The following is a 19,265-nucleotide window of genomic DNA, read 5'->3' as shown; positions in this document are numbered from 1 at the left end:
TAAAACAAGACATTTTCCTATGTTATGAATTATGATGTACATATAACAACATTCTTTATACACACCTAAAATGGGGTTACCTACACCATATCGAATTACAAATGATCGAAAATCAAAATATCGAATGCTCAAAATATCGAACGTTCAGAATATCGAATTTACAAATGATCGAACGATCAAAATATCGAATGTTTATTAATATTCTTTCTGGTTACAAAAACTGTTGTTTTGGGTTCAGGAAGTTCTGGAAGCCCGAACGCACTTGTCAGAACGCGTTTTTCTAGTGTTTTTCAGCGTGCCTGCTGTGTCTTTTTGGTAAATAGTAGGTACTGGATTAACGATTAACGGACTTAGGATCATTTAACGGAAGTTAACGAGTCCGTTAACATTTTTTAAAGTTAACTTAAAAGTTAATCCGTTAATAGAAATGTTAACTTCGTTAATTAACGATTAACGGGTTAACGAGTTAATGCCCAGCTATGCTCCCCGTAGTCCCCGTAGACTAAAGTCCGGTCGCCGAGAACGTACTCGCGCTCGCACACTCACTGCGGCCGTCCGTTGCGCAGCTGCGGGCTGCGGCAGCAATATAATTTCGCGCGAGCGATAAGGAAGGGTAGCTTGGGGTCATTGGACGAAATTCTATGTGCTCGGCGGACTTTAATCGGCTGAATGATTATTTAATTTGTATGAAGAATCGGCCGATATAATGTTATGGTCAAAACTCATGATCGGTCAAAACCTTTGACTGATTTTTTCATTTTGCAAAGAATCAGTCAAAAGTAGTTTTAACCGACCCTCTTGGTCTTGGTTTAATCAGTTAAAAGTGGTTTTGTTGATCAAGGGTGTTAGTCAAAACCATAGTCAAAACCATTTATAACCGTAAGTAGGTAAACAAGCAGTAAAAAGAAGTTTCGCCTGATTTAAAAATTTTGTGGGTAATGACCGCGGACACCGCGGTCGCGGTGCACAGCTACATTAGTAATATTATAAAGCGAAAGCGTTTGTTTGTTTGTTTGCTTGAACGCACTAGTTAATCTCAGGAAAGAACTACTGGTCTGAGTTTTGACTGTTACATTATATTTAGTTATAATAATATGAACACAAAGCGCGCACAACATCTCAATAATCTCATTAAGCCCAGTTGAGCTTGGTAAGAAACATAAACAATAAGTGCCACGGACGGCTCTTTTTGATAGTAACTCGAATAGTGATGGTGTAACTCGAAAAAAAGCATTCACTTGTCCATTCAGATAAAACAGACGTCAGAGTTGTGTGGATTTAAACTCAAATTCAAATTCAAAATCCGGTTAAATCTTTTTTTGGTTTTGTTGTTGTTGGCACAACACTAAATACAAAACTATTTTTTTAAATTAGTTTACCCTGGCCTGGAATTTTGTCCATTGGCCGAATACTTGTCATTTTAGTACAGTGTTGCCATTTAATAAATTTTCTATGTATGTCTATGATCATTCATTCAGTTTTACCATTCAATCATTCAATGTAATTTCCATAGAGAATAAAATTTTAGTCTTCGTTCGTCGTACCTGTGGTCGTACCCGAGCTCCCAAACGCACTTCAATCAAAGAGCGTTTTTACGCTATGGTCGATTCATTGAAGGTGTAAAATAATTTAATTCGTTTGGTGGTGCTTTGTTCGTTGTATTGTAACTAAAAGTTGGTGTAGAATGGTGTTAAATAATCGGCAGTATCTGTGTATGTATGGTACGTGAGACGATTAGCGAGATATGTTCAGTGAATTGGACGTTGTAAGGACAAAGTTATGTTGAGTATCTCCGTATGTCACCGGGTTGCACCTCTATACCTGGCGCTCGAAGGTGCGTTACTCCAATATTTAAGTTAAAGTAGTTTAAACAGCACACTAACCGCGCAATTAACGTCTATTAAGCTATATTGTTTACACTCGGGGCCGTGTTCCATCATTTTCTGTAACATAAATAAATTAAAGTTAGCGCGAGTCGTGAAGGGCCCTCCTTGTTCCTCGTTGTGCCCTACTCCTTTCTACTCGTTGAGTGATACATTACATACTTAGTATTTTTAGATTGCTTTGTGAAATTCGTTCAGAACCTTTTAAACTTGGGTTTTTGCAGGGTTAATAATGATATTTTTTCATTTCTTATTAATGTTATGGTGTTTATTTATGTTATATTATTCAATAAATTAGGTACCTAAAATACTAATTGTACCTATGTATGTGTACCTACCTTCTAACAAGCTCCTCAGCACAAGTACTGCTGCACAGAACAATGCTTGTGCCGCTATCTCTGCAGACACACTGAAAGAGGCCCTTGTGCCCCTCTTGTTTGTTGATTAAAGTACTTGTATTCCATAAATAGTTTAAGTCTGCTTGATTTTAAATAATGCAGCTTGACTTTTTAATTGATGACACATTATTATGTGGATTTTTTACAAACCTATTAATTAGATAGCCTAGCTTTTGCCCATGGCTTTACCTGCGAGAAATTTAGCTTGTCACACATTGTTATAAATTATAGTCTATTATGTTATTCTGATGTATAAACAGTAATAGGGTAAGATGGGGTACAGTGTGACCAAAAAAAAAATACTGGACTTTAATGACTAAAATATTTTAATCAGCTAGTTTTTGGTATGAAAATAAACTTTAAAATAGCTCAAAACATTAACATTATTAGGTAGCACTAAATTTAAATTGTACTGCCCCATATCTGGTAGTCTGTTACAGGGTAAGGGACGCAATACAACAGAAAATAATAGGTATGGTTCATGTGGAAAATATAAATTATTGTCAATTTTTCCATTTCTATGTAAGTAGCTATCGTCATATTCATTATCCTCAATATCTGTCAGTAATTTTCCAACATAATGCTTTCAACCATCAAAATCGCTTCTGCCATATTGTTTTCACTGTGAAGACCATAATCCGTCTTCCTCTTATGATTCCGCACCATTTTCTTTTAATACTACCTTGAAATAATACAAAAACATTTTGTAATTGGGGCTGACTTATACAGTGTCACACAGTGCCCCGTAACTAAAGTCTGTTCGCCGAGAGTTGATAAAAAAAATAATATATCAGAGGTTCTAAACTCATTATAAATTGCGGCACGCTAATTATTTTTGTCGATATAATGAAAAAGTTGGTAGATTATTTGACCTGGCCTTTTTTTTCTGGCCTGGATTCTCGGCTCGGTTACAATTTAATTTTGGACTACCATGTAAAAGAATGTTCTAAAAATACCAATTATCTACCAAAATCTACTAAACGATTTCGCACTACTAAATCATCGTTCTCTTTGCCTCAAATCTACCAGAAAAGTAGAAATCTACTAAAAGTGGTCACGCTGTGGCCGCCGCCGCCCGCCGGCCGCACAGTGGTCCCGATTTAATAAAACATGGACATTGATGCTAGAGGCACGAAAATTTTTTTGATGGTTACTGCTATGATAACTAATAAGGCAAAAAAATATTACAATCCTACGACGTCTATTTCGTAGTAAAAAAAAATATATACATATTTTTTGTATGGAAGAAATTACGTTTCTGTCAATTTTTCGAAATTCTTTAACGATGTCAAGATGCCGATCACACATGTTATAAAACAAGTGATTCTGAGTATTTCATGCAAAGATACTTGTCACTTATCTCTGCGTACTTTTGAGTTATCGAGGGTTGAAAAATCGATTTTTTTATATTAAATATTTGTGTGCGTCAGAACCGCGGGTGGGGTATCATGAAATCGAATGAAACATATTTTGGTATTTAGTAGTGTTTTACTATTATTTGATAGCGAAGATAAAAATTTTAGTACTTATCTATAAACAAAATTAAACGAAAAACAAAGTTCCACCGCCAACCTGACGTCAGGATGGCGGGTGGGTAGTTGAACGGTGTACAATACTTAGAAACTGTAAATGCCAATTTTTAGTATATCTTCATTAAATAAATAAAATAATGTTAATTCTTATCTACGCCTTTTTATTTACTTGTGAAATATATTTTTTTCAATGTCGGAAGCCATACAAAAATTTTTTTTTGTTTAGTTTCAAAAGTTCTCTGATTAAAACAGCATTAAACGATAAATGAGGTGCACTGATATTTAATACATATCTACAAGTATTGCATAGTAGAGTAAAAAGATTTAGTAGTTCTACTAAATACAAGATGAAACGATTAACAAAGTCCGCCGCCGTCCATTCTGACATCAAGTTGGCGGGTGGAAATAAAACGGTGTAAAATGCATAAAGACTATAGATGTTAACTTATTATAATAGTCCTTTGGTAACTACTTACATTTATTTTAAAATTATAACTTTTAACATCTTTAAATATTATTTATTTCATTATTTTTAATAACCATTCTGTGCGCCCACATGTTAAGAGTCGCGGCTTAGATTAAATTATGGATTGTAATTTGTACTTAAATATGACTAACTTGTTTTGTGAGCCTTAAATAAATAAATAATAAACCCTTGTTCCACATACTTTATGGAATGAGATCTAGTTGACGGGAGGGATGATCGGGATCACATTCTTTATTAGCCATGGAACATTTCTCTCGACAGAGTAAGAGCAATGAGAATGAGAAAATGTTTTAAATTACTGCGTTTCATCTTTTTAAGCTATTATTTAGGTACTTACTTACTTACTAGTAAACATTTACATAGAAGTTCCTCAGAGCAGGGGGCGTAGTGTGAGTTTATGAAAAACGCATTCGATGTCGACTGCAAAAGTAACAATAAACGTATGACAGCGAACCTAGCGGATACGTTCAAGATCTAAAATCTTCTTTGATGTTAACTAACACTAAGTCCTCAGATGAGAATTCCTATCAAGACTGTAAATTATAGTTAGGAATATTGGCGGATATAATAATATTATAGTTAATTTAGAGATGATTATGAATAAATTATGTAAACAGCAGTTGTTTTATTTAAATATTTATAAATTGAGGAACTTCTATGTAAATGTTTACTAGTAAGTAGGTAAGTACCTAAATAATAGATTAAAAAGATGAAACGCAGTAATTTAAAACATTTTCTCATTCTCATTGCTCTTACTCTGTCGAGAGAAATGTTCCATGGCTAATAAAGAATGTGATCCCGATCATCCCTCCCGTCAACTAGATCTCATTCCATAAAGTATGTGGAACAAGGGTTTATTATTTATTTATTTAAGGCTCACAAAACAAGTTAGTCATATTTAAGTACAAATTACAATCCATAATTTAATCTAAACCGCGACTCTTAACATGTGGGCGCACAGAATGGTTATTAAAAATAATGAAATAAATAATATTTAAAGATGTTAAAAGTTATAATTTTAAAATTAATGTAAGTAGTTACCAAAGGACTATTATAATAAGTTAACATCTATAGTCTTTATGCATTTTACACCGTTTTATTTCCACCCGCCAACTTGATGTCAGAATGGACGGCGGCGGACTTTGTTAATCGTTTCATCTTGTATTTAGTAGAACTACTAAATCTTTTTACTCTACTATGCAATACTTGTAGATATGTATTAAATATCAGTGCACCTCATTTATCGTTTAATGCTGTTTTAATCAGAGAACTTTTGAAACTAAACAAAAAAAAATTTTTGTATGGCTTCCGACATTGAAAAAAATATATTTCACAAGTAAATAAAAAGGCGTAGATAAGAATTAACATTATTTTATTTATTTAATGAAGAGATACTAAAAATTGGCATTTACAGTTTCTAAGTATTGTACACCGTTCAACTACCCACCCGCCATCCTGACGTCAGGTTGGCGGTGGAACTTTGTTTTTCGTTTAATTTTGTTTATAGATAAGTACTAAAATTTTTATCTTCGCTATCAAATAATAGTAAAACACTACTAAATACCAGAATATGTTTCATTCGATTTCATGATACCCCACCCGCGGTTCTGACGCACACAAATATTTCCACGAAAAATTGCCAGAATTACAATATGGTGTATAAGGGACACTTTTGATGACACATAACAACGACTCGCACTCGCGCGCGCTCGTATGCATCAACTTTTACTAAAATAAAAAAAAATTAAGGGAAATACTTAATACAAAGTTAGTAGTAGCTTATACGAGAGGTTGCCCAATTTACAATATGTCCATCATTGATAACTCACACAAATATCGTCTCTCTCTGAAGGATAACAAGTTTTTTTTGTTTCCAGAAGCTCTTGATAGGATGGAAGCCCATAAATACTCTCTGAAGCGAGAATGAATCTCAAATTGCGATATTGCCATTTTGACAAATTACATGATGTAACTAGCGCTAACGTTTATCTTCAGGTAGACACAGTTTTAAGTTAAAAGATTGTCTACTATCTCACACTGTTCTTCGTTTTGGAACAGTTCTTTGATTATAGGTAGTCGCTAATTTCGTTTTGTTAGACTCTTTCAGTTTAGCACATAAAGCGTAAACTAATTCCTCCTCAGAATGATCTAAAAGTGTTAGAGAGCGCCTCTTCTTCTGCAGAAGATGAATTTTGCATAAATCTTCAAAAGGTTTTTTATTTATACTAAAAGTCGATGGTTGCACATCTACTTCCGCAGTCTCATCAACTGGAGCGTCTTCCTCAATATTAACGTTGTCTATGCGTTGTGTTAACTCGGTAAAAAACATTGTTTAAATCTATATTTTTACAATTCGGCCAGACAATTTCAGAGTCTAGCCAATGCGAATTCTGGTGCAAAAATGTCTTTTAGGCTCTACTGGAAGCAGACCATATCTTCTTTGATATATTTCTTGTAAAATTACGACATAATGATTTGATAATTACTCAAATCTTCGAAAGACAATTCAATGCCAATACGTTCGTCATTTTAGTCTGAAATGGTCTGGCCGAAATGTAAAAATATAGATTTAAAAAATGTTCTTTTACCGAGTTAACACAACGCATAGACAACGTTAACACCGAGGAAGACGCTCCAGTTGATGAGACTGCGGAAGTAGATGTGCAACCATCGACTTCTGGTATAAATAAAAAACCTTTTGAAGATTTATGCAAAATTCTTCTTCTGCAGAAGAAGAGGCGCTCTCTAACATTTTTAGATCATTCTGAGGAGGAATTAGTTTACGCTTTATGTGCTAAACTGAAAGAGTCTAACAAAACGAAATTAGCGACTACCTATAATCAAAGAACTGTTCCAAAACGAAGAACAGTGTGAAATAGTAGACAATCTTTTAACTTAAAACTGTGTCTACCTGAAGATAAACGTTAGCGCTAGTTACATCATGTAATTTGTCAAAATGGCAATATCGCAATTTGAGATTCATTCTCGCTTCAGAGAGTATTTATGGGCTTCCATCCTATCAAGAGCTTCTGGAAACAAAAAAAACTTGTTATCCTTCAGAGAGAGACGATATTTGTGTGAGTTATCAATGATGGACATATTGTAAATTGGGCAACCTCTCGTATAAGCTACTTTTTGACGGCCAGCGGACCTATACATACAACTTTGTATTAAGTATTTCCCTGAAATTTTTTTTTTATTTTAGTAATAGTTGATGCATACGAGCGCGCGCGAGTGCGAGTCGTTGTTATTGTGTCATCAAAAGTGTCCCTTATACACCATATTGTAATTCTGGCAATTTTTCGTGGAAATATTTAATATAAAAAAATCGATTTTTCAACCCTCGATAACTCAAAAGTACGCAGAGATAAGTGACAAGTATCTTCGCATGAAATACTCAGAATCACTTGTTTTATAACATGTGTGATCGGCATCTTGACATCGTTAAAGAATTTCGAAAAATTGACAGAAACGTAATTTCTTCCATACAAAAAATATGTATATATTTTTTTTTACTACGAAATAGACGTCGTAGGATTGTAATATTTTTTTGCCTTATTAGTTATCATAGCAGTAACCATCAAAAAAATTTTCGTGCTTCTAGCATCAATGTCCATGTTTTATTAAATCGGGACCACCGTGGGCCGGGGCGCTTGACGACAGCTGCGTGGCTCGTACCATGGTACTCAGTGCGCGTTGTGACAAACGACGCCCGCCATTACAGAATGCGATAATTAAGCGACAGTCGCTATTGCAAGACATTTCATAATATTTATCAACTCTCGGCGTACAGACTTTAGGGCATGCGATTCGGAGATCCGGATATCCATATTATTCGGATATTCGCCAAATTTATTATTCAAATTCGGTTTTTTCGAACAATTCGAATACGCCTTTCCTATTAAAAACTTGTAAAATTATCTCGTATCTTGTAAAAATATCAACTTAAGCAATGTTAATAATGTCAGTGTACATCCGATTTTATTTATGTGACATTAGCGAAATCATGGTTCTCAAAAGCATTGCCAAAATAAAAGAAGAAGAAAACGGGTTTTTGTGTGCGTGTGCCAGTCGTCCGTCACTTCTTTACCGTTGTTCACTCTTTGTAATACCTGGCCTGCTGCACAATCTTATTGAGCTTGCCTGGGATATGCTTCAAAGAAGAGCTCTTAGTAATGTCCTTGAAGATATTGTGCATGAAAACCAGCTTTTCTTGCATCTTAGCAGGACTTGGGACAGTCAGTATTCCACAACAGGATATTGACACCCTTGTTTTGAGTATGCAGAACCGCTGCAGATGTGTCAGGAGAGTCTTATTATAGGTGGATCCACGGATTATTAATTTTTATTATTCCAACTATTTTTATAAAAAAATATTTGTTTTGTTTAGGTTTTGATGTTTCAAAAATAAAGTTACGATTGAAATTTTGTCTTGAGTTTATCCTCAAGTTTTTTTTATTAATTTAACTTTGGGAGAAATACAAAGACAGCTCTTTGAAGATGAAAGAGCACAGTTGACGAAGGCGTTTAACACTTTGGCGGACAGTACAAGTTAAGAAATTTTACTTCCCAAATGACACTACTTATTCACATACATTCAATCAAAATCAAAATTATCTTTATTTGTTTAGACTAATTAAATTAGTACTTGCAAATCGTCAAATGCTTTTAAAAGGCCTATACATGTCTCTTTCTTTTTTTGCCCTACCAGCGCTTCGGGACAAACATTTGGCAAGTGCTGAGAAGAAGCGCCGCAACAAACTCAGTCACCACTGTCTGCCGTTTTAAAAATATAAAAAAGTAGGAAGTTACAATACATTCAGAAGCAAGTTACTTACCACGCGCTCCCGTTGATAGAAGGTGGCCTTTAAGACTCCCATCCAGCACGAGACCGCGTGGCAGTTTTGAATATATTTCTTTAGTGCCGTGCTAATTTCTAGGTTAATTGTTGCGTTTTGATACATATATATTTTATGTTAGGTATATCTTTCCTTGACCAGTCCCCGAAGGCAGCGCCTGTTCAGACATGACGTGTGAACCAGCCATCGCTTCACTCGACCATATTGTAGGGAATATAGCGACCCGCCTCACACGAAATTTTCATTAGTTTGAAGAAGTGAAAAATACGTGTAGAGTATTTTTTGATAAGTTAACTGACGGACTAATTAAAACTCTTGCTTTTTGACCCAGGAAACATCCCTATTAAATTAGTTAACTTGCTGCGTAATCTGACTGAACTGCATCATGACATCAGACCATCAGTGAAAAAAAGATCGCCTATTTTATTTGGCAATATTTCGACATTAAAAGATATTTACTATTTATGTATTCGTCATTAGAGTGAATAGCCCAGAAAAATAAATTAGTTTTTTTTAAAGGCCTTAATTAATAAATGGCTTTTTTGTAACTTTTTGGACTTTAAATAAAAGCCGCCATTATTATAAGCCATTTTATTGATGTTTACCTCAAAGATTAATATATTTCATTTTATAAATAGGAAATTGTCGTAGTTTTTAATATCCGGTATCCGGCCGGATAGTGAGTTACTATCCGGTATCCGGCCGGATATCCGGCCTACCGGATAGTTACCGGATATCCGTTTCATCTCTAGTATCGATACTATCGATAGGCCAATCGATAGTCTTGCGATAGTTTGACTATCGATAGACTATCGATAGTCGACTATCGATCGGCAACACTAGCGGGGTCCCCACGCCTACACATAAATACGCTGCCGCAACCGCGGCCGCCGCTCACTCACTCCGTACGACCATCGCGCGCGGTTCTTAGTCTTGCTGTAATAATATAACCAGTTCAAAAATACAGTTTTTCATTTATAAATCTCCTGTAGGGTTCGAAGTTAGGCTCAACTTAGACCTACGGGGAACACTACTATAGGAGTTCTGTCGTATCATCCTTTACTACCTGATCGCCCCTGGAAGTTACTGTCCATTAATGTGTTAAGGAACAGTTAATAACAAAAATTAATGAATCTTTGCAAGGTGCTGCTGATGTATCAAGTCAATCAAAAATTTGGCCGATAACGATCCCTCGGAAACGTCTGTTATGGTGGAGATGGCGTTATTAGATCAAGGCGCACGTCCAAAAAGCATTCACCTACAGCGTGTTTACGATTTTCTACACTTACAATTCCACCTACGAGTGTTGAAGCTGAACGTGTTTTTTCAGCTAATAGGTTCTTTTGTGGTGAACAGTTGCGGAGATATAACATCTCCCTGCCTAATGCCTCGCTGCAGAGGTATCGCCCTCGTGCTCTGGTCTTGTACTCGGACCGACATGGTGGCGTTTTGGTACAAGCACTTCAGCACCTCGATATACCGATAGTCAATACGGCACCGCTGGAGATATACTCCTCAGTTTTCTGATTTATATTAACTGACTGATTAGCCCGACGGATTAGTAAGCTGAAGTGGCAATGGGCAGGGCACATAGTACGCAGAACTGACGGCCGATGGGGCAGCAAGGTTCTGGAGCGGAGGCCGCGTACCCGAAAACGCAGCGTGGGATCCACCTACAAGGTGGACCGACGACATCATATAGGTAGCAGGAAGGCGCTGGACGCATTTTCTTCTAAGGAATTTTTACTGGTTAAAAAATTTTCTAATACATGAGTTAAATGAATATTACCACAGAATAATAATAAGTACTACACGTACAGAAGTTTTACTTCGTGAAGGTATTTAAAAAAATGTATGCTCAATGTCATTAACAATATGGTGTAATTTAGCCTGTCTCAAGAGTCAAGCACCATTTTGTTGACAAACGTCAGTGATCGGCACTGCGCCGAAGCAATAGGGCTGACTTCGGTAAAATGATGTGACGTGAGGTGCCAAACTGCGGAAAATGGCGGAGGAAATACATGATTTCATAATTTATGATGAAGTTTCATAATTTATGGCGATAAAATCTGCACCAGAAAATGTCGTACTTCATTGACAGGATTGAACGAATAGTGACGTTCCTGCGGTCGCCTCATCATAGACATTGTGAATCGATTGTGAAAATAAACAAATCGGCTTAATTGTGTTAAATTTTCATGGTGCTCAATAGCAAAAAGGTTCAGCTACTTACATTATTTTCTTTTATTATATTGTGCGTTTCCTGTAATGTAATCTAAGCACCCCTCCCTTAGACTAAAATTATCCCTCCTAGACAAGTGACAAAACGTGGCAGTTGAAACATTCGAAATCACTTCGCTCTGCCGTTTTTTGGTGTTAGTTACTTCACTCTGTGAATCGATTTTAAAATTACAACTGGCGATTCCGAATTCACAACTGAGGGGACTGAGGCTAATCGTGTTACTTGTGCTACAAGTGCGTATGGGCTTCATACTGATGCTTAAGCCATTAATTATTTTTCGTCCCGATTAAAATCTAATGTAATCGATAATCGCCTTGAGAATCGTTAACTGGTGTTTTCTAATTCGATTATCAAAATTACCCATCTCTAGTTTAAAACTGTCATCCAACAGCGCACGAAATACTATGAGTTATAGATAATGATACCATTACAGAGGCGACACTTCGTTTACGTTTAGTTTCTGCCTATTGAATTGGATACTGTAAGGAAACATCGTCATCATCATTTTAGCTACTGGACGTCCACTGCTGAACAAAGGCCTCCTCTAATGATTTCCACATCGCCCAGTTGATAGTGGCCTGCACCCAGCGTCTTCCTGCTATCTTTAGTCAGTCCATCTTGAGATTTTAGAAAAAAATCCACTCGTCACGGTAGGAACAAAGCTAGGGATGACCCACGCCTTCACTCCAGAACCTTTCTGACTTTCAGTTATTTTATTGTCTCTATTGTTAACTATCTCAGCGGTTGAGTACACGTATAATAGCTGTGAGGTAGAAGTTACGGGACTAATCCCACCTCTCCTTTCCACCGCTGCATCTCCTGTGTAGCTAGCACCTAGATTAGTTGATTTAAAGCCAAGGTATTCTATAAGTTTTTATGTAATGACTTAGTGCATCTAAAAATGTAAAACTTTCTAGTTTTTTTGTAACATTGAAGAATCTAAAAAGAAGCATCATTTTTTTACGTTCAAGTGTTTCTAAGAAATTTAAATGGAAGCTTTTGGTAAACTTTTTGATGACAACGTATTGCTTACTTTTTCAGCTGTCGAACGAATTCACTTTTATACTCATAGGTCCTGTACATCGGTAGATTTGGTAAATAAATGAATCTATCCGGACTCAGAAACTAAAAAAAATAAAATAGCTGTAATTTTTTAATAGTGGATTTGTCGATTAAATTGATCATATTACTGCGCCCTAACGGGTCGGACACTGGTGACAAGACACACTGTACAATTATTATAATTTTAGCCTATCTCGTGAGCTAGGTGTCAATAATTAGGGTGATTTACTAACTAACCAGTTGCATACGAACAACAGCAGTGAGATTCAAACAAGTTTGATCTATGATGCCGCACGACTATTGTGTGAGCCCACCCGTAACCCAAGCTTATTTAGCTTAACACAAGGGGCTGGACGGGACTATTAGTAATTTGTGCAATACAAAGTGCTTATAATCTTTAAAAAAATCTTTTTATTGCTGTATTTAACATTACTTTCGTTATACTAATTTATGCGTCAGTGTCAAGTCTGCGATTTTTATTCTTTGAAATTTTCGTAAAATGGCTGCCGCCGCGGTGACGCCTTGTAATTAACAAATTAAAATTAAATTAGTATTTTAAAGTGCATAAATGTACAACCTAATGGTAAAAAGTCATTCCTTGATTTTTACTTAATATGTTTCTGGAGTTATTTGAACAGTATTTTCGTCTATAGGATGGCATATTTCAAAAAACAAAACTGCACTCAAGCGTGTTGTCACAGCAACCGCTGAGAACATACTAATTGAAGATCGGTCCGTGGACCTGTTTGCGTGCCAGAAACAGTCTAGTTGACATGTCTTCTCTAGTACGTAGTACATTATAACTCAATGGAATAATATTAACTACTTATTTACCTCACAGTGTCTTGAGGCAACTTAAAAAAGTACATTCTGTGTTTTTATTATTATTTAGGCAGTTAAATACTGCACAGTAGTACACCATTTTCTTTATTTTCTTCCATCATACACATGAATATGCGTGCGTGAGTCAATGTTCGCTCGTATGTGAGGCCTTGTCGAATAGTATCCTGTAGGTGGGGCCATCGTGCGTTGTTTTCGATGTAAACTCGCGGAGATGAACAGGCCTGCTATTACACTTAAACTAACTGATGTATCTTAACCTTTATAGTTTTCCTTGAAAGTTCGTGAAAAGCAGTATTATAACGAATTTTTCCAGATTTTTTAAGCCAACAGTTTAGTTTTTAGGGGGGACGGGGGACGCCCTACTCGATCAAAAATTGGCACTTTAAACTTTAACATTTTGCAAACGGATCCCTAAATCGAAAAATGGTCTTAGAAACCCCTAAACCATTTTAAAAGAGCTATCCAACGATACCATAAACATGAAAATTACTATGCAACTACATTAGCAACTTTGTTCAGTTCAGTATTCTGAAAATCTTGTTTTATACTTTTTCAGCGTCGTTTTTTGTCGTAGTTGGGTTTTAGTTTTTTTACTTTTTTCACATCTCCCTTTAGTTTCTGTGGTCTTTGGATTTTTCTAACGCCCTTGGTCAAAACCACTTTTGACTGATTTTTGCAGTCAAAATTCTTTTGACAGATTTTATTTGGGTTTCAACTGTAATGTAACATTAAATGTAATATAATATACATTTCGGATTCGATCCCATTCCGAATCAAACAGCAAAACTACGAGGGGCGGCTGAAAAGTTTTGAGCCTAGGGTATTAAAAATGCCGATAGAAGAGTACAAAAAATATATTTTTCTATTTAATCTCCCTCTACTACAACGCACTTCTTACATTTGTGTAAAGGGTCATTCTAAGTTAAGAGGTACTTTCGATGGCAAGGGCAAAAAAGTACCTTTTTTTTATTCTAACTACCTAATTAACCTATTTATTGCTTAAAACTAAATGTCTTCTACATGCTCACTTAAATTTATTACAGAAATGTACACAGTTTAGTCACAATAAGTTCTAATACAAGAAAAAAGTCTCTCCCCTGGGCTGTCCCAAACCCGACTTTATTTGTAAACCAGTTATTATGAATGTATTAAAATTAAATAATTACTTCATCATCGTTAATTTTATACAGAACAATAACTTAGGAACACTGTCTTATAAGTCAAATTACATAAATTCAAATTTTTCATAAATAATATCAACGCCGAAATTTGTCCTCCGTATTTTGTGTCTCGTCCCCTGGCTTTTTGTTTTTGTTTAAAAATCAGTTTTGTTTTACTATTTTGTGGAAGTTGTGGCCTTTAGTGCATAGGATGTAACTTGAAGCTATCAACAAGAGGCGCATAAGCCGACTGCGAAGTCATTTTAACCGCCATTTCAATCACGCCGCTCGCTGGGTGTAGAAGTGTTGAGTGAATGCAGTCTTTCCTCTGGTAAGTTTTATTTAGCGATTATTTTGTTAAAATACTAATGTAAACTTCAATATTTACTATGAATAGTGCATACATTGTTACGTTTGGTTGTGAATTGCGTACGAGAAACACTTTTACGGCTATTTTAGATATTGATCGAAAATGTATCTCCCCTGGCGTATTTCCCCTGGCTTTTTTGATGGCAGGGGAGATTCTTAATGTCCAGGGGAGATACATTTGTATGCGTTTTCATGAATACTTCTATATTTTTATCTGAACCTTTACTTGGTATTATGTATATCTTAGCTTTACAATTTAATATTAATTTTTTACAGAAAAAATGGCATCTAGAAAGCTAAAGCGCTTGAGAAAACCTGCCGGAATATTTAAAATTAAAATTAAAATTTTCACCGTAGATATACCGTAGACATACTATCGGAAAAAGCAGCAACATTAGGTTCTACTGAAGGTATAAAGACTTTTTTAGGCACAGTAAAGGTTCACCATGTTACCGGTTGCGTATTTATACCTAATTGGCTGACATTATAAAAAGTTTGAGATACTTCTGTGACTCCAGAGTTATGTCATCATTTTGAATTGGGTACCTACTTTGGATTATCCATAAACACCTGCTAAAGAAACTGTTTCTGTGAAGGAAACTACGCAAAATCTTTTCGTCCAAAATACCTCAGTGCCTTTAGACGAAAGTCTTCAATCAAACAACCTGAAGTGGCAAAGGCCATGACACATAGTACGCAGAACTAACGGCCGATGGGGCAGCAAGGTTCTGGAGTGGAGACCTCGTACCGGAATGCGCAGTGTAGGACGTCCACCCACAAGGTTGACCGACGACCTCATAAAGGTAGCAGGAAAGGGCTGGATGCAGGCCGCCACCAACCGGCCGTTGTGGAAATCATTGGGGGAAGCCGATTTTCAGCAATGGACGTCCTATGGCTAAAATAATGATGATGAATAATTGAAGATGATGTTTCTTTAATCTCCTGGGATCAGGTTTTAAAAAAACTACCCTACCCTAAGTTAAAATTGAGAGGGCAGTATTTTTTTATGCTTTAATGAATCTATTGATGTCTTTGAACGCAGGTATTACATAAAGATTTTTTTTAGTTACCTCTCAAATTCTCAATTTAAATGGTTGTTTAAGTACAAGAAAAGTTCAATACTGTTTCAGAGAAGTTTTTGTTTCTTTTTATTTCGTTATTGACTATTGATAGTTGTTTTGATGGAAAGTAAAAGTAAGAACCTTTTTATGTTTTGTACCTAGGTTTAAAATACATTTTTGTTAACAAAGTTTGCTAAAAAATGAAAAGTCTTATTATAAATAATTCATGATTAAAATTAAAATAAATAAATAAAGTTGATTCCTAAAAATAACACTCTTTTTAGTATGTCTATGTCTCTTCCCTGTCCATAATGTTTCCTCCCCTGTGCACCTTGTCTCTACCCTGGACTGAGTATTTACCCTGGTCGCTTATAAAACGAGAAAAAAACAACAAATTGACTGGCCACTTTGTAAACATTTTCAAATTAAAGGTTTTCATAAAACAGATATATACTTATGTAAAAATATTTTAAAAAATGCCGTGCCGTCGCTCCATACAACACATTACCTCTTAACTTAGAATGACCCTAAAAGAGCTTTTAACCCACTGAAAAAAAATTCGCAATCTTTGCCTTCGAAATGAGCCTTTAACGCCGCCTTCATTTCTTTGTCACTCAAAAATCTTCGTTCCTAGAGGTCATTTTTCCAATTTGAGAATTAGAAAAAAAAGCTAAGGATCCGGACTAAACTGTGTGGTAGGCGATTAATTTCTTGAAATCCAGTTTTACCCGGGGCAAGCCTTGCAACATGCGCGGTGTTCACGGGCGAATTGTCTGGCAATAACAGATTTCCTTTCGCCAGTTTGCCTCTTATTATTTCGACAACCACTTGACGCACTCTTATCAACAGTACAGCAAAATAACCCCCAATGTCCCCAAGTCAATGAATAAAATTCCACCACAATCCCAAAAATAGTGGTTATGAGCTTGGGTGTCGATCGCTCCGCTTTGAATTTCCGCGGCGGCGTTTTCCCTTTTCAATCCATTGCATTGACTCTTGTTTTGACTCTGAATCATACTGCCGGATTTATTATTTATCAATAGTGACAATGTGAGAAAAAAAATTGCTAGGATTATGGCCAAAGATGTCCTAAAACTCCTGCGAAGTTGTGACTCGATGCTGTTTGTCGAGTGGCGTGAGCATTTTTGACACCCATCGCGCACACTCCTTTTTCATGGTCAAATGAGTATGAAAAATATCGCCGATACGTTCCTTGCTAATGCCTATGGCTTTAGCTATCTGTCACGGCTTAATTTGCGGATCTCTAGAGCAAGATTCCTTAACTTTTCATTATTTTATTCGTTAATGGCGAAATCTGGCCGCCCTGACTTGCGGTCATCTTTTAGCGATTCCCTGCCATGCTTGAATTATCGGATCCAATCTTTCATGGTGGCAAATGAAGGCCCAGACTCCCCATAAACTGTCGACATCTCTCCAAATATTACCGTCAGCGTTTTTTTCTTCTTTGTGAGGCATTTTATGACAACTGTGTACTTCAATTTCATACATTGCGCGGATGACTGAGACATGATGATGTTTACGGATTAATTACTAAAAACGTGATGACGCTAATGAAATGAAACTTTGTACATATACTAAGGAGGTTATTGGCAAATTAAGGGAGAGTCCGCTAATTTGGACCAGTTTTTTTCAATCCCATTTTACACATAGTTTTCTTTTGTTTTTGCTGATGTCCATGGTATATAATAAAAGATACATTATTCAACTTACTATTTCATAAGTATTAATTAACATGATTGTTGTATATTTAGCACAAATCAACAAAGTACGAGTTCAGAGCTTCGGTCCAATTTAGCCAACCGGTTCGATAATTTGTACCATAGGGTTACTAAATTGGATTTCAATAAATTTCAAGCCTATAAAAAAAATATGGCAAAATATTATACGATACATTCTTAACAAATTAGGAAACGAAAAGGAACAGTAGTTAATAACATAGACAATTGATATTGTTTTACACGTTATCACGATTTTGAGTACAAGTTTTGTAATTCCAATTATCGTAACGCACACCTGTACCTAATCTACTTTGCCAGTCTTTTGCTTTCATTTATTGTTAGTCAAACATAACTACGCTATTATAACTTCAAAATATGATTTACTAAAAAAAATTTCAAAATCCTTTGGTAAAGTTCCATACAACTTGATGTGGTACAATTTAGCCGACTAGGTGATAGTGCTTTTAAAAAATCGGTAAAAAATATAGCTTATAAATACCGAAAAATGTTTCAAATAATTGTAATCCACACTAATTTACGCTTCTAAATAATATATTAGAAACACCCTGTGATTAAATTTAACAAAATTACAAACTAAACATGTATTTTCAAAAGTTACTTGAAAACAATGAAAAAATACTATTCAAAATAAAACACACGTGTTTGTTGTCACGGCAAAAACCACATGGCCGATATTAATTGATTTTAGTTGTGTATCGCTGAGTGTTGCCATTACAGACATTCAATAAATACTTTACGAAATTTGAGGGTGGTACAATTTACCCGGCGGTACAATATACCGAACTCTCCCCTAATTAAATGGCAATGCCAGATTTTGTATGGAAGGTGGCGTCTTTTTTTTTTCGCGCCGCCATCGACCAAACTTTGTTTTTTGATTACAAAATAGTGTAATAAACCAAACTTACTATGGCATGTATACCTCTAAACTCAGTCTGAACTGAGTTACGAGCATTAGAAGTTTGATGATTTTCATACAAGATTTGCTTTTTGTGCGCAAGTTTTGTAAGAAATTGCAACAAAATATTGCGCTATTTTTTTATTGCGCTGATTCTGCTCCATACTGATGTCTGGAGCCTTTAATGGATGATATTGTTTGTTTACACATACAATCTCACTATTTTGTTGCAATTTCTTACAAAACTTTGCGCGCAAAAAGCAAATCTAGTATGAAAATCATCAAACTTCTAATGCTCGTAACTCAGTTCAGACTGAGTTTAGAGGTATACATGTCATAGTAAGTTTGGTTTATTACACTATTTTGTAATCAAAAAACAAAGTTTGGTCGATGGCCGCGCGAAAAAAAAAAGACGCCAATTTCCGGCATTGTCTTTTAGTGCGAGTCAATAATAACACTTGAAGATACTTAGGCTCAAAACTTTTCAGCCGCCCCTCGTAGCTTAACTTAAAATGCGCTCTGAAATATTAATCAAATAAGCAGATAACATAATGCGTTGAAATGAAGAGAGCTGGCAAACTCGTTTAAAATGATGTTTAGTGAGAGAAGCAATTAAGATCATATTGTACATAGGTGAGGGCGGCGGGCGGCGAGCGAGCGGGCCGCCCGCCCACGGGCCCGGCCGCCCGCCCCACGCGCCGGGAGCCGAGATCA

The 19,265-nt window shown here is 35.9% G+C and overlaps 1 protein-coding gene across 1 annotated transcript in view; it reads left to right on the top strand.

Annotated features, from left to right (window-relative positions):
• The first annotated feature begins 1,555 nt into the window (after positions 1–1,555).
• The window catches only part of LOC135086467 (discoidin domain-containing receptor 2-like), an 80,920-nt gene continuing 63,210 nt past the window's right edge, over positions 1,556–19,265 (top strand). The window contains exon 1 of the mRNA XM_063981193.1: positions 1,556–1,834. The gene's annotated coding sequence lies outside the window, so the exon portion shown is untranslated. The remainder of the gene's footprint in view (positions 1,835–19,265) is intronic.

Source organism: Ostrinia nubilalis, chromosome Z, assembly GCF_963855985.1.
Source record: "Ostrinia nubilalis chromosome Z, ilOstNubi1.1, whole genome shotgun sequence".
Taxonomy (NCBI): Eukaryota; Metazoa; Arthropoda; class Insecta; order Lepidoptera; family Crambidae; genus Ostrinia; species Ostrinia nubilalis.
The sequence above is the reverse complement of the archived record's forward strand: the minus strand, read 5'-3'. Positions and strand labels throughout refer to the sequence as shown.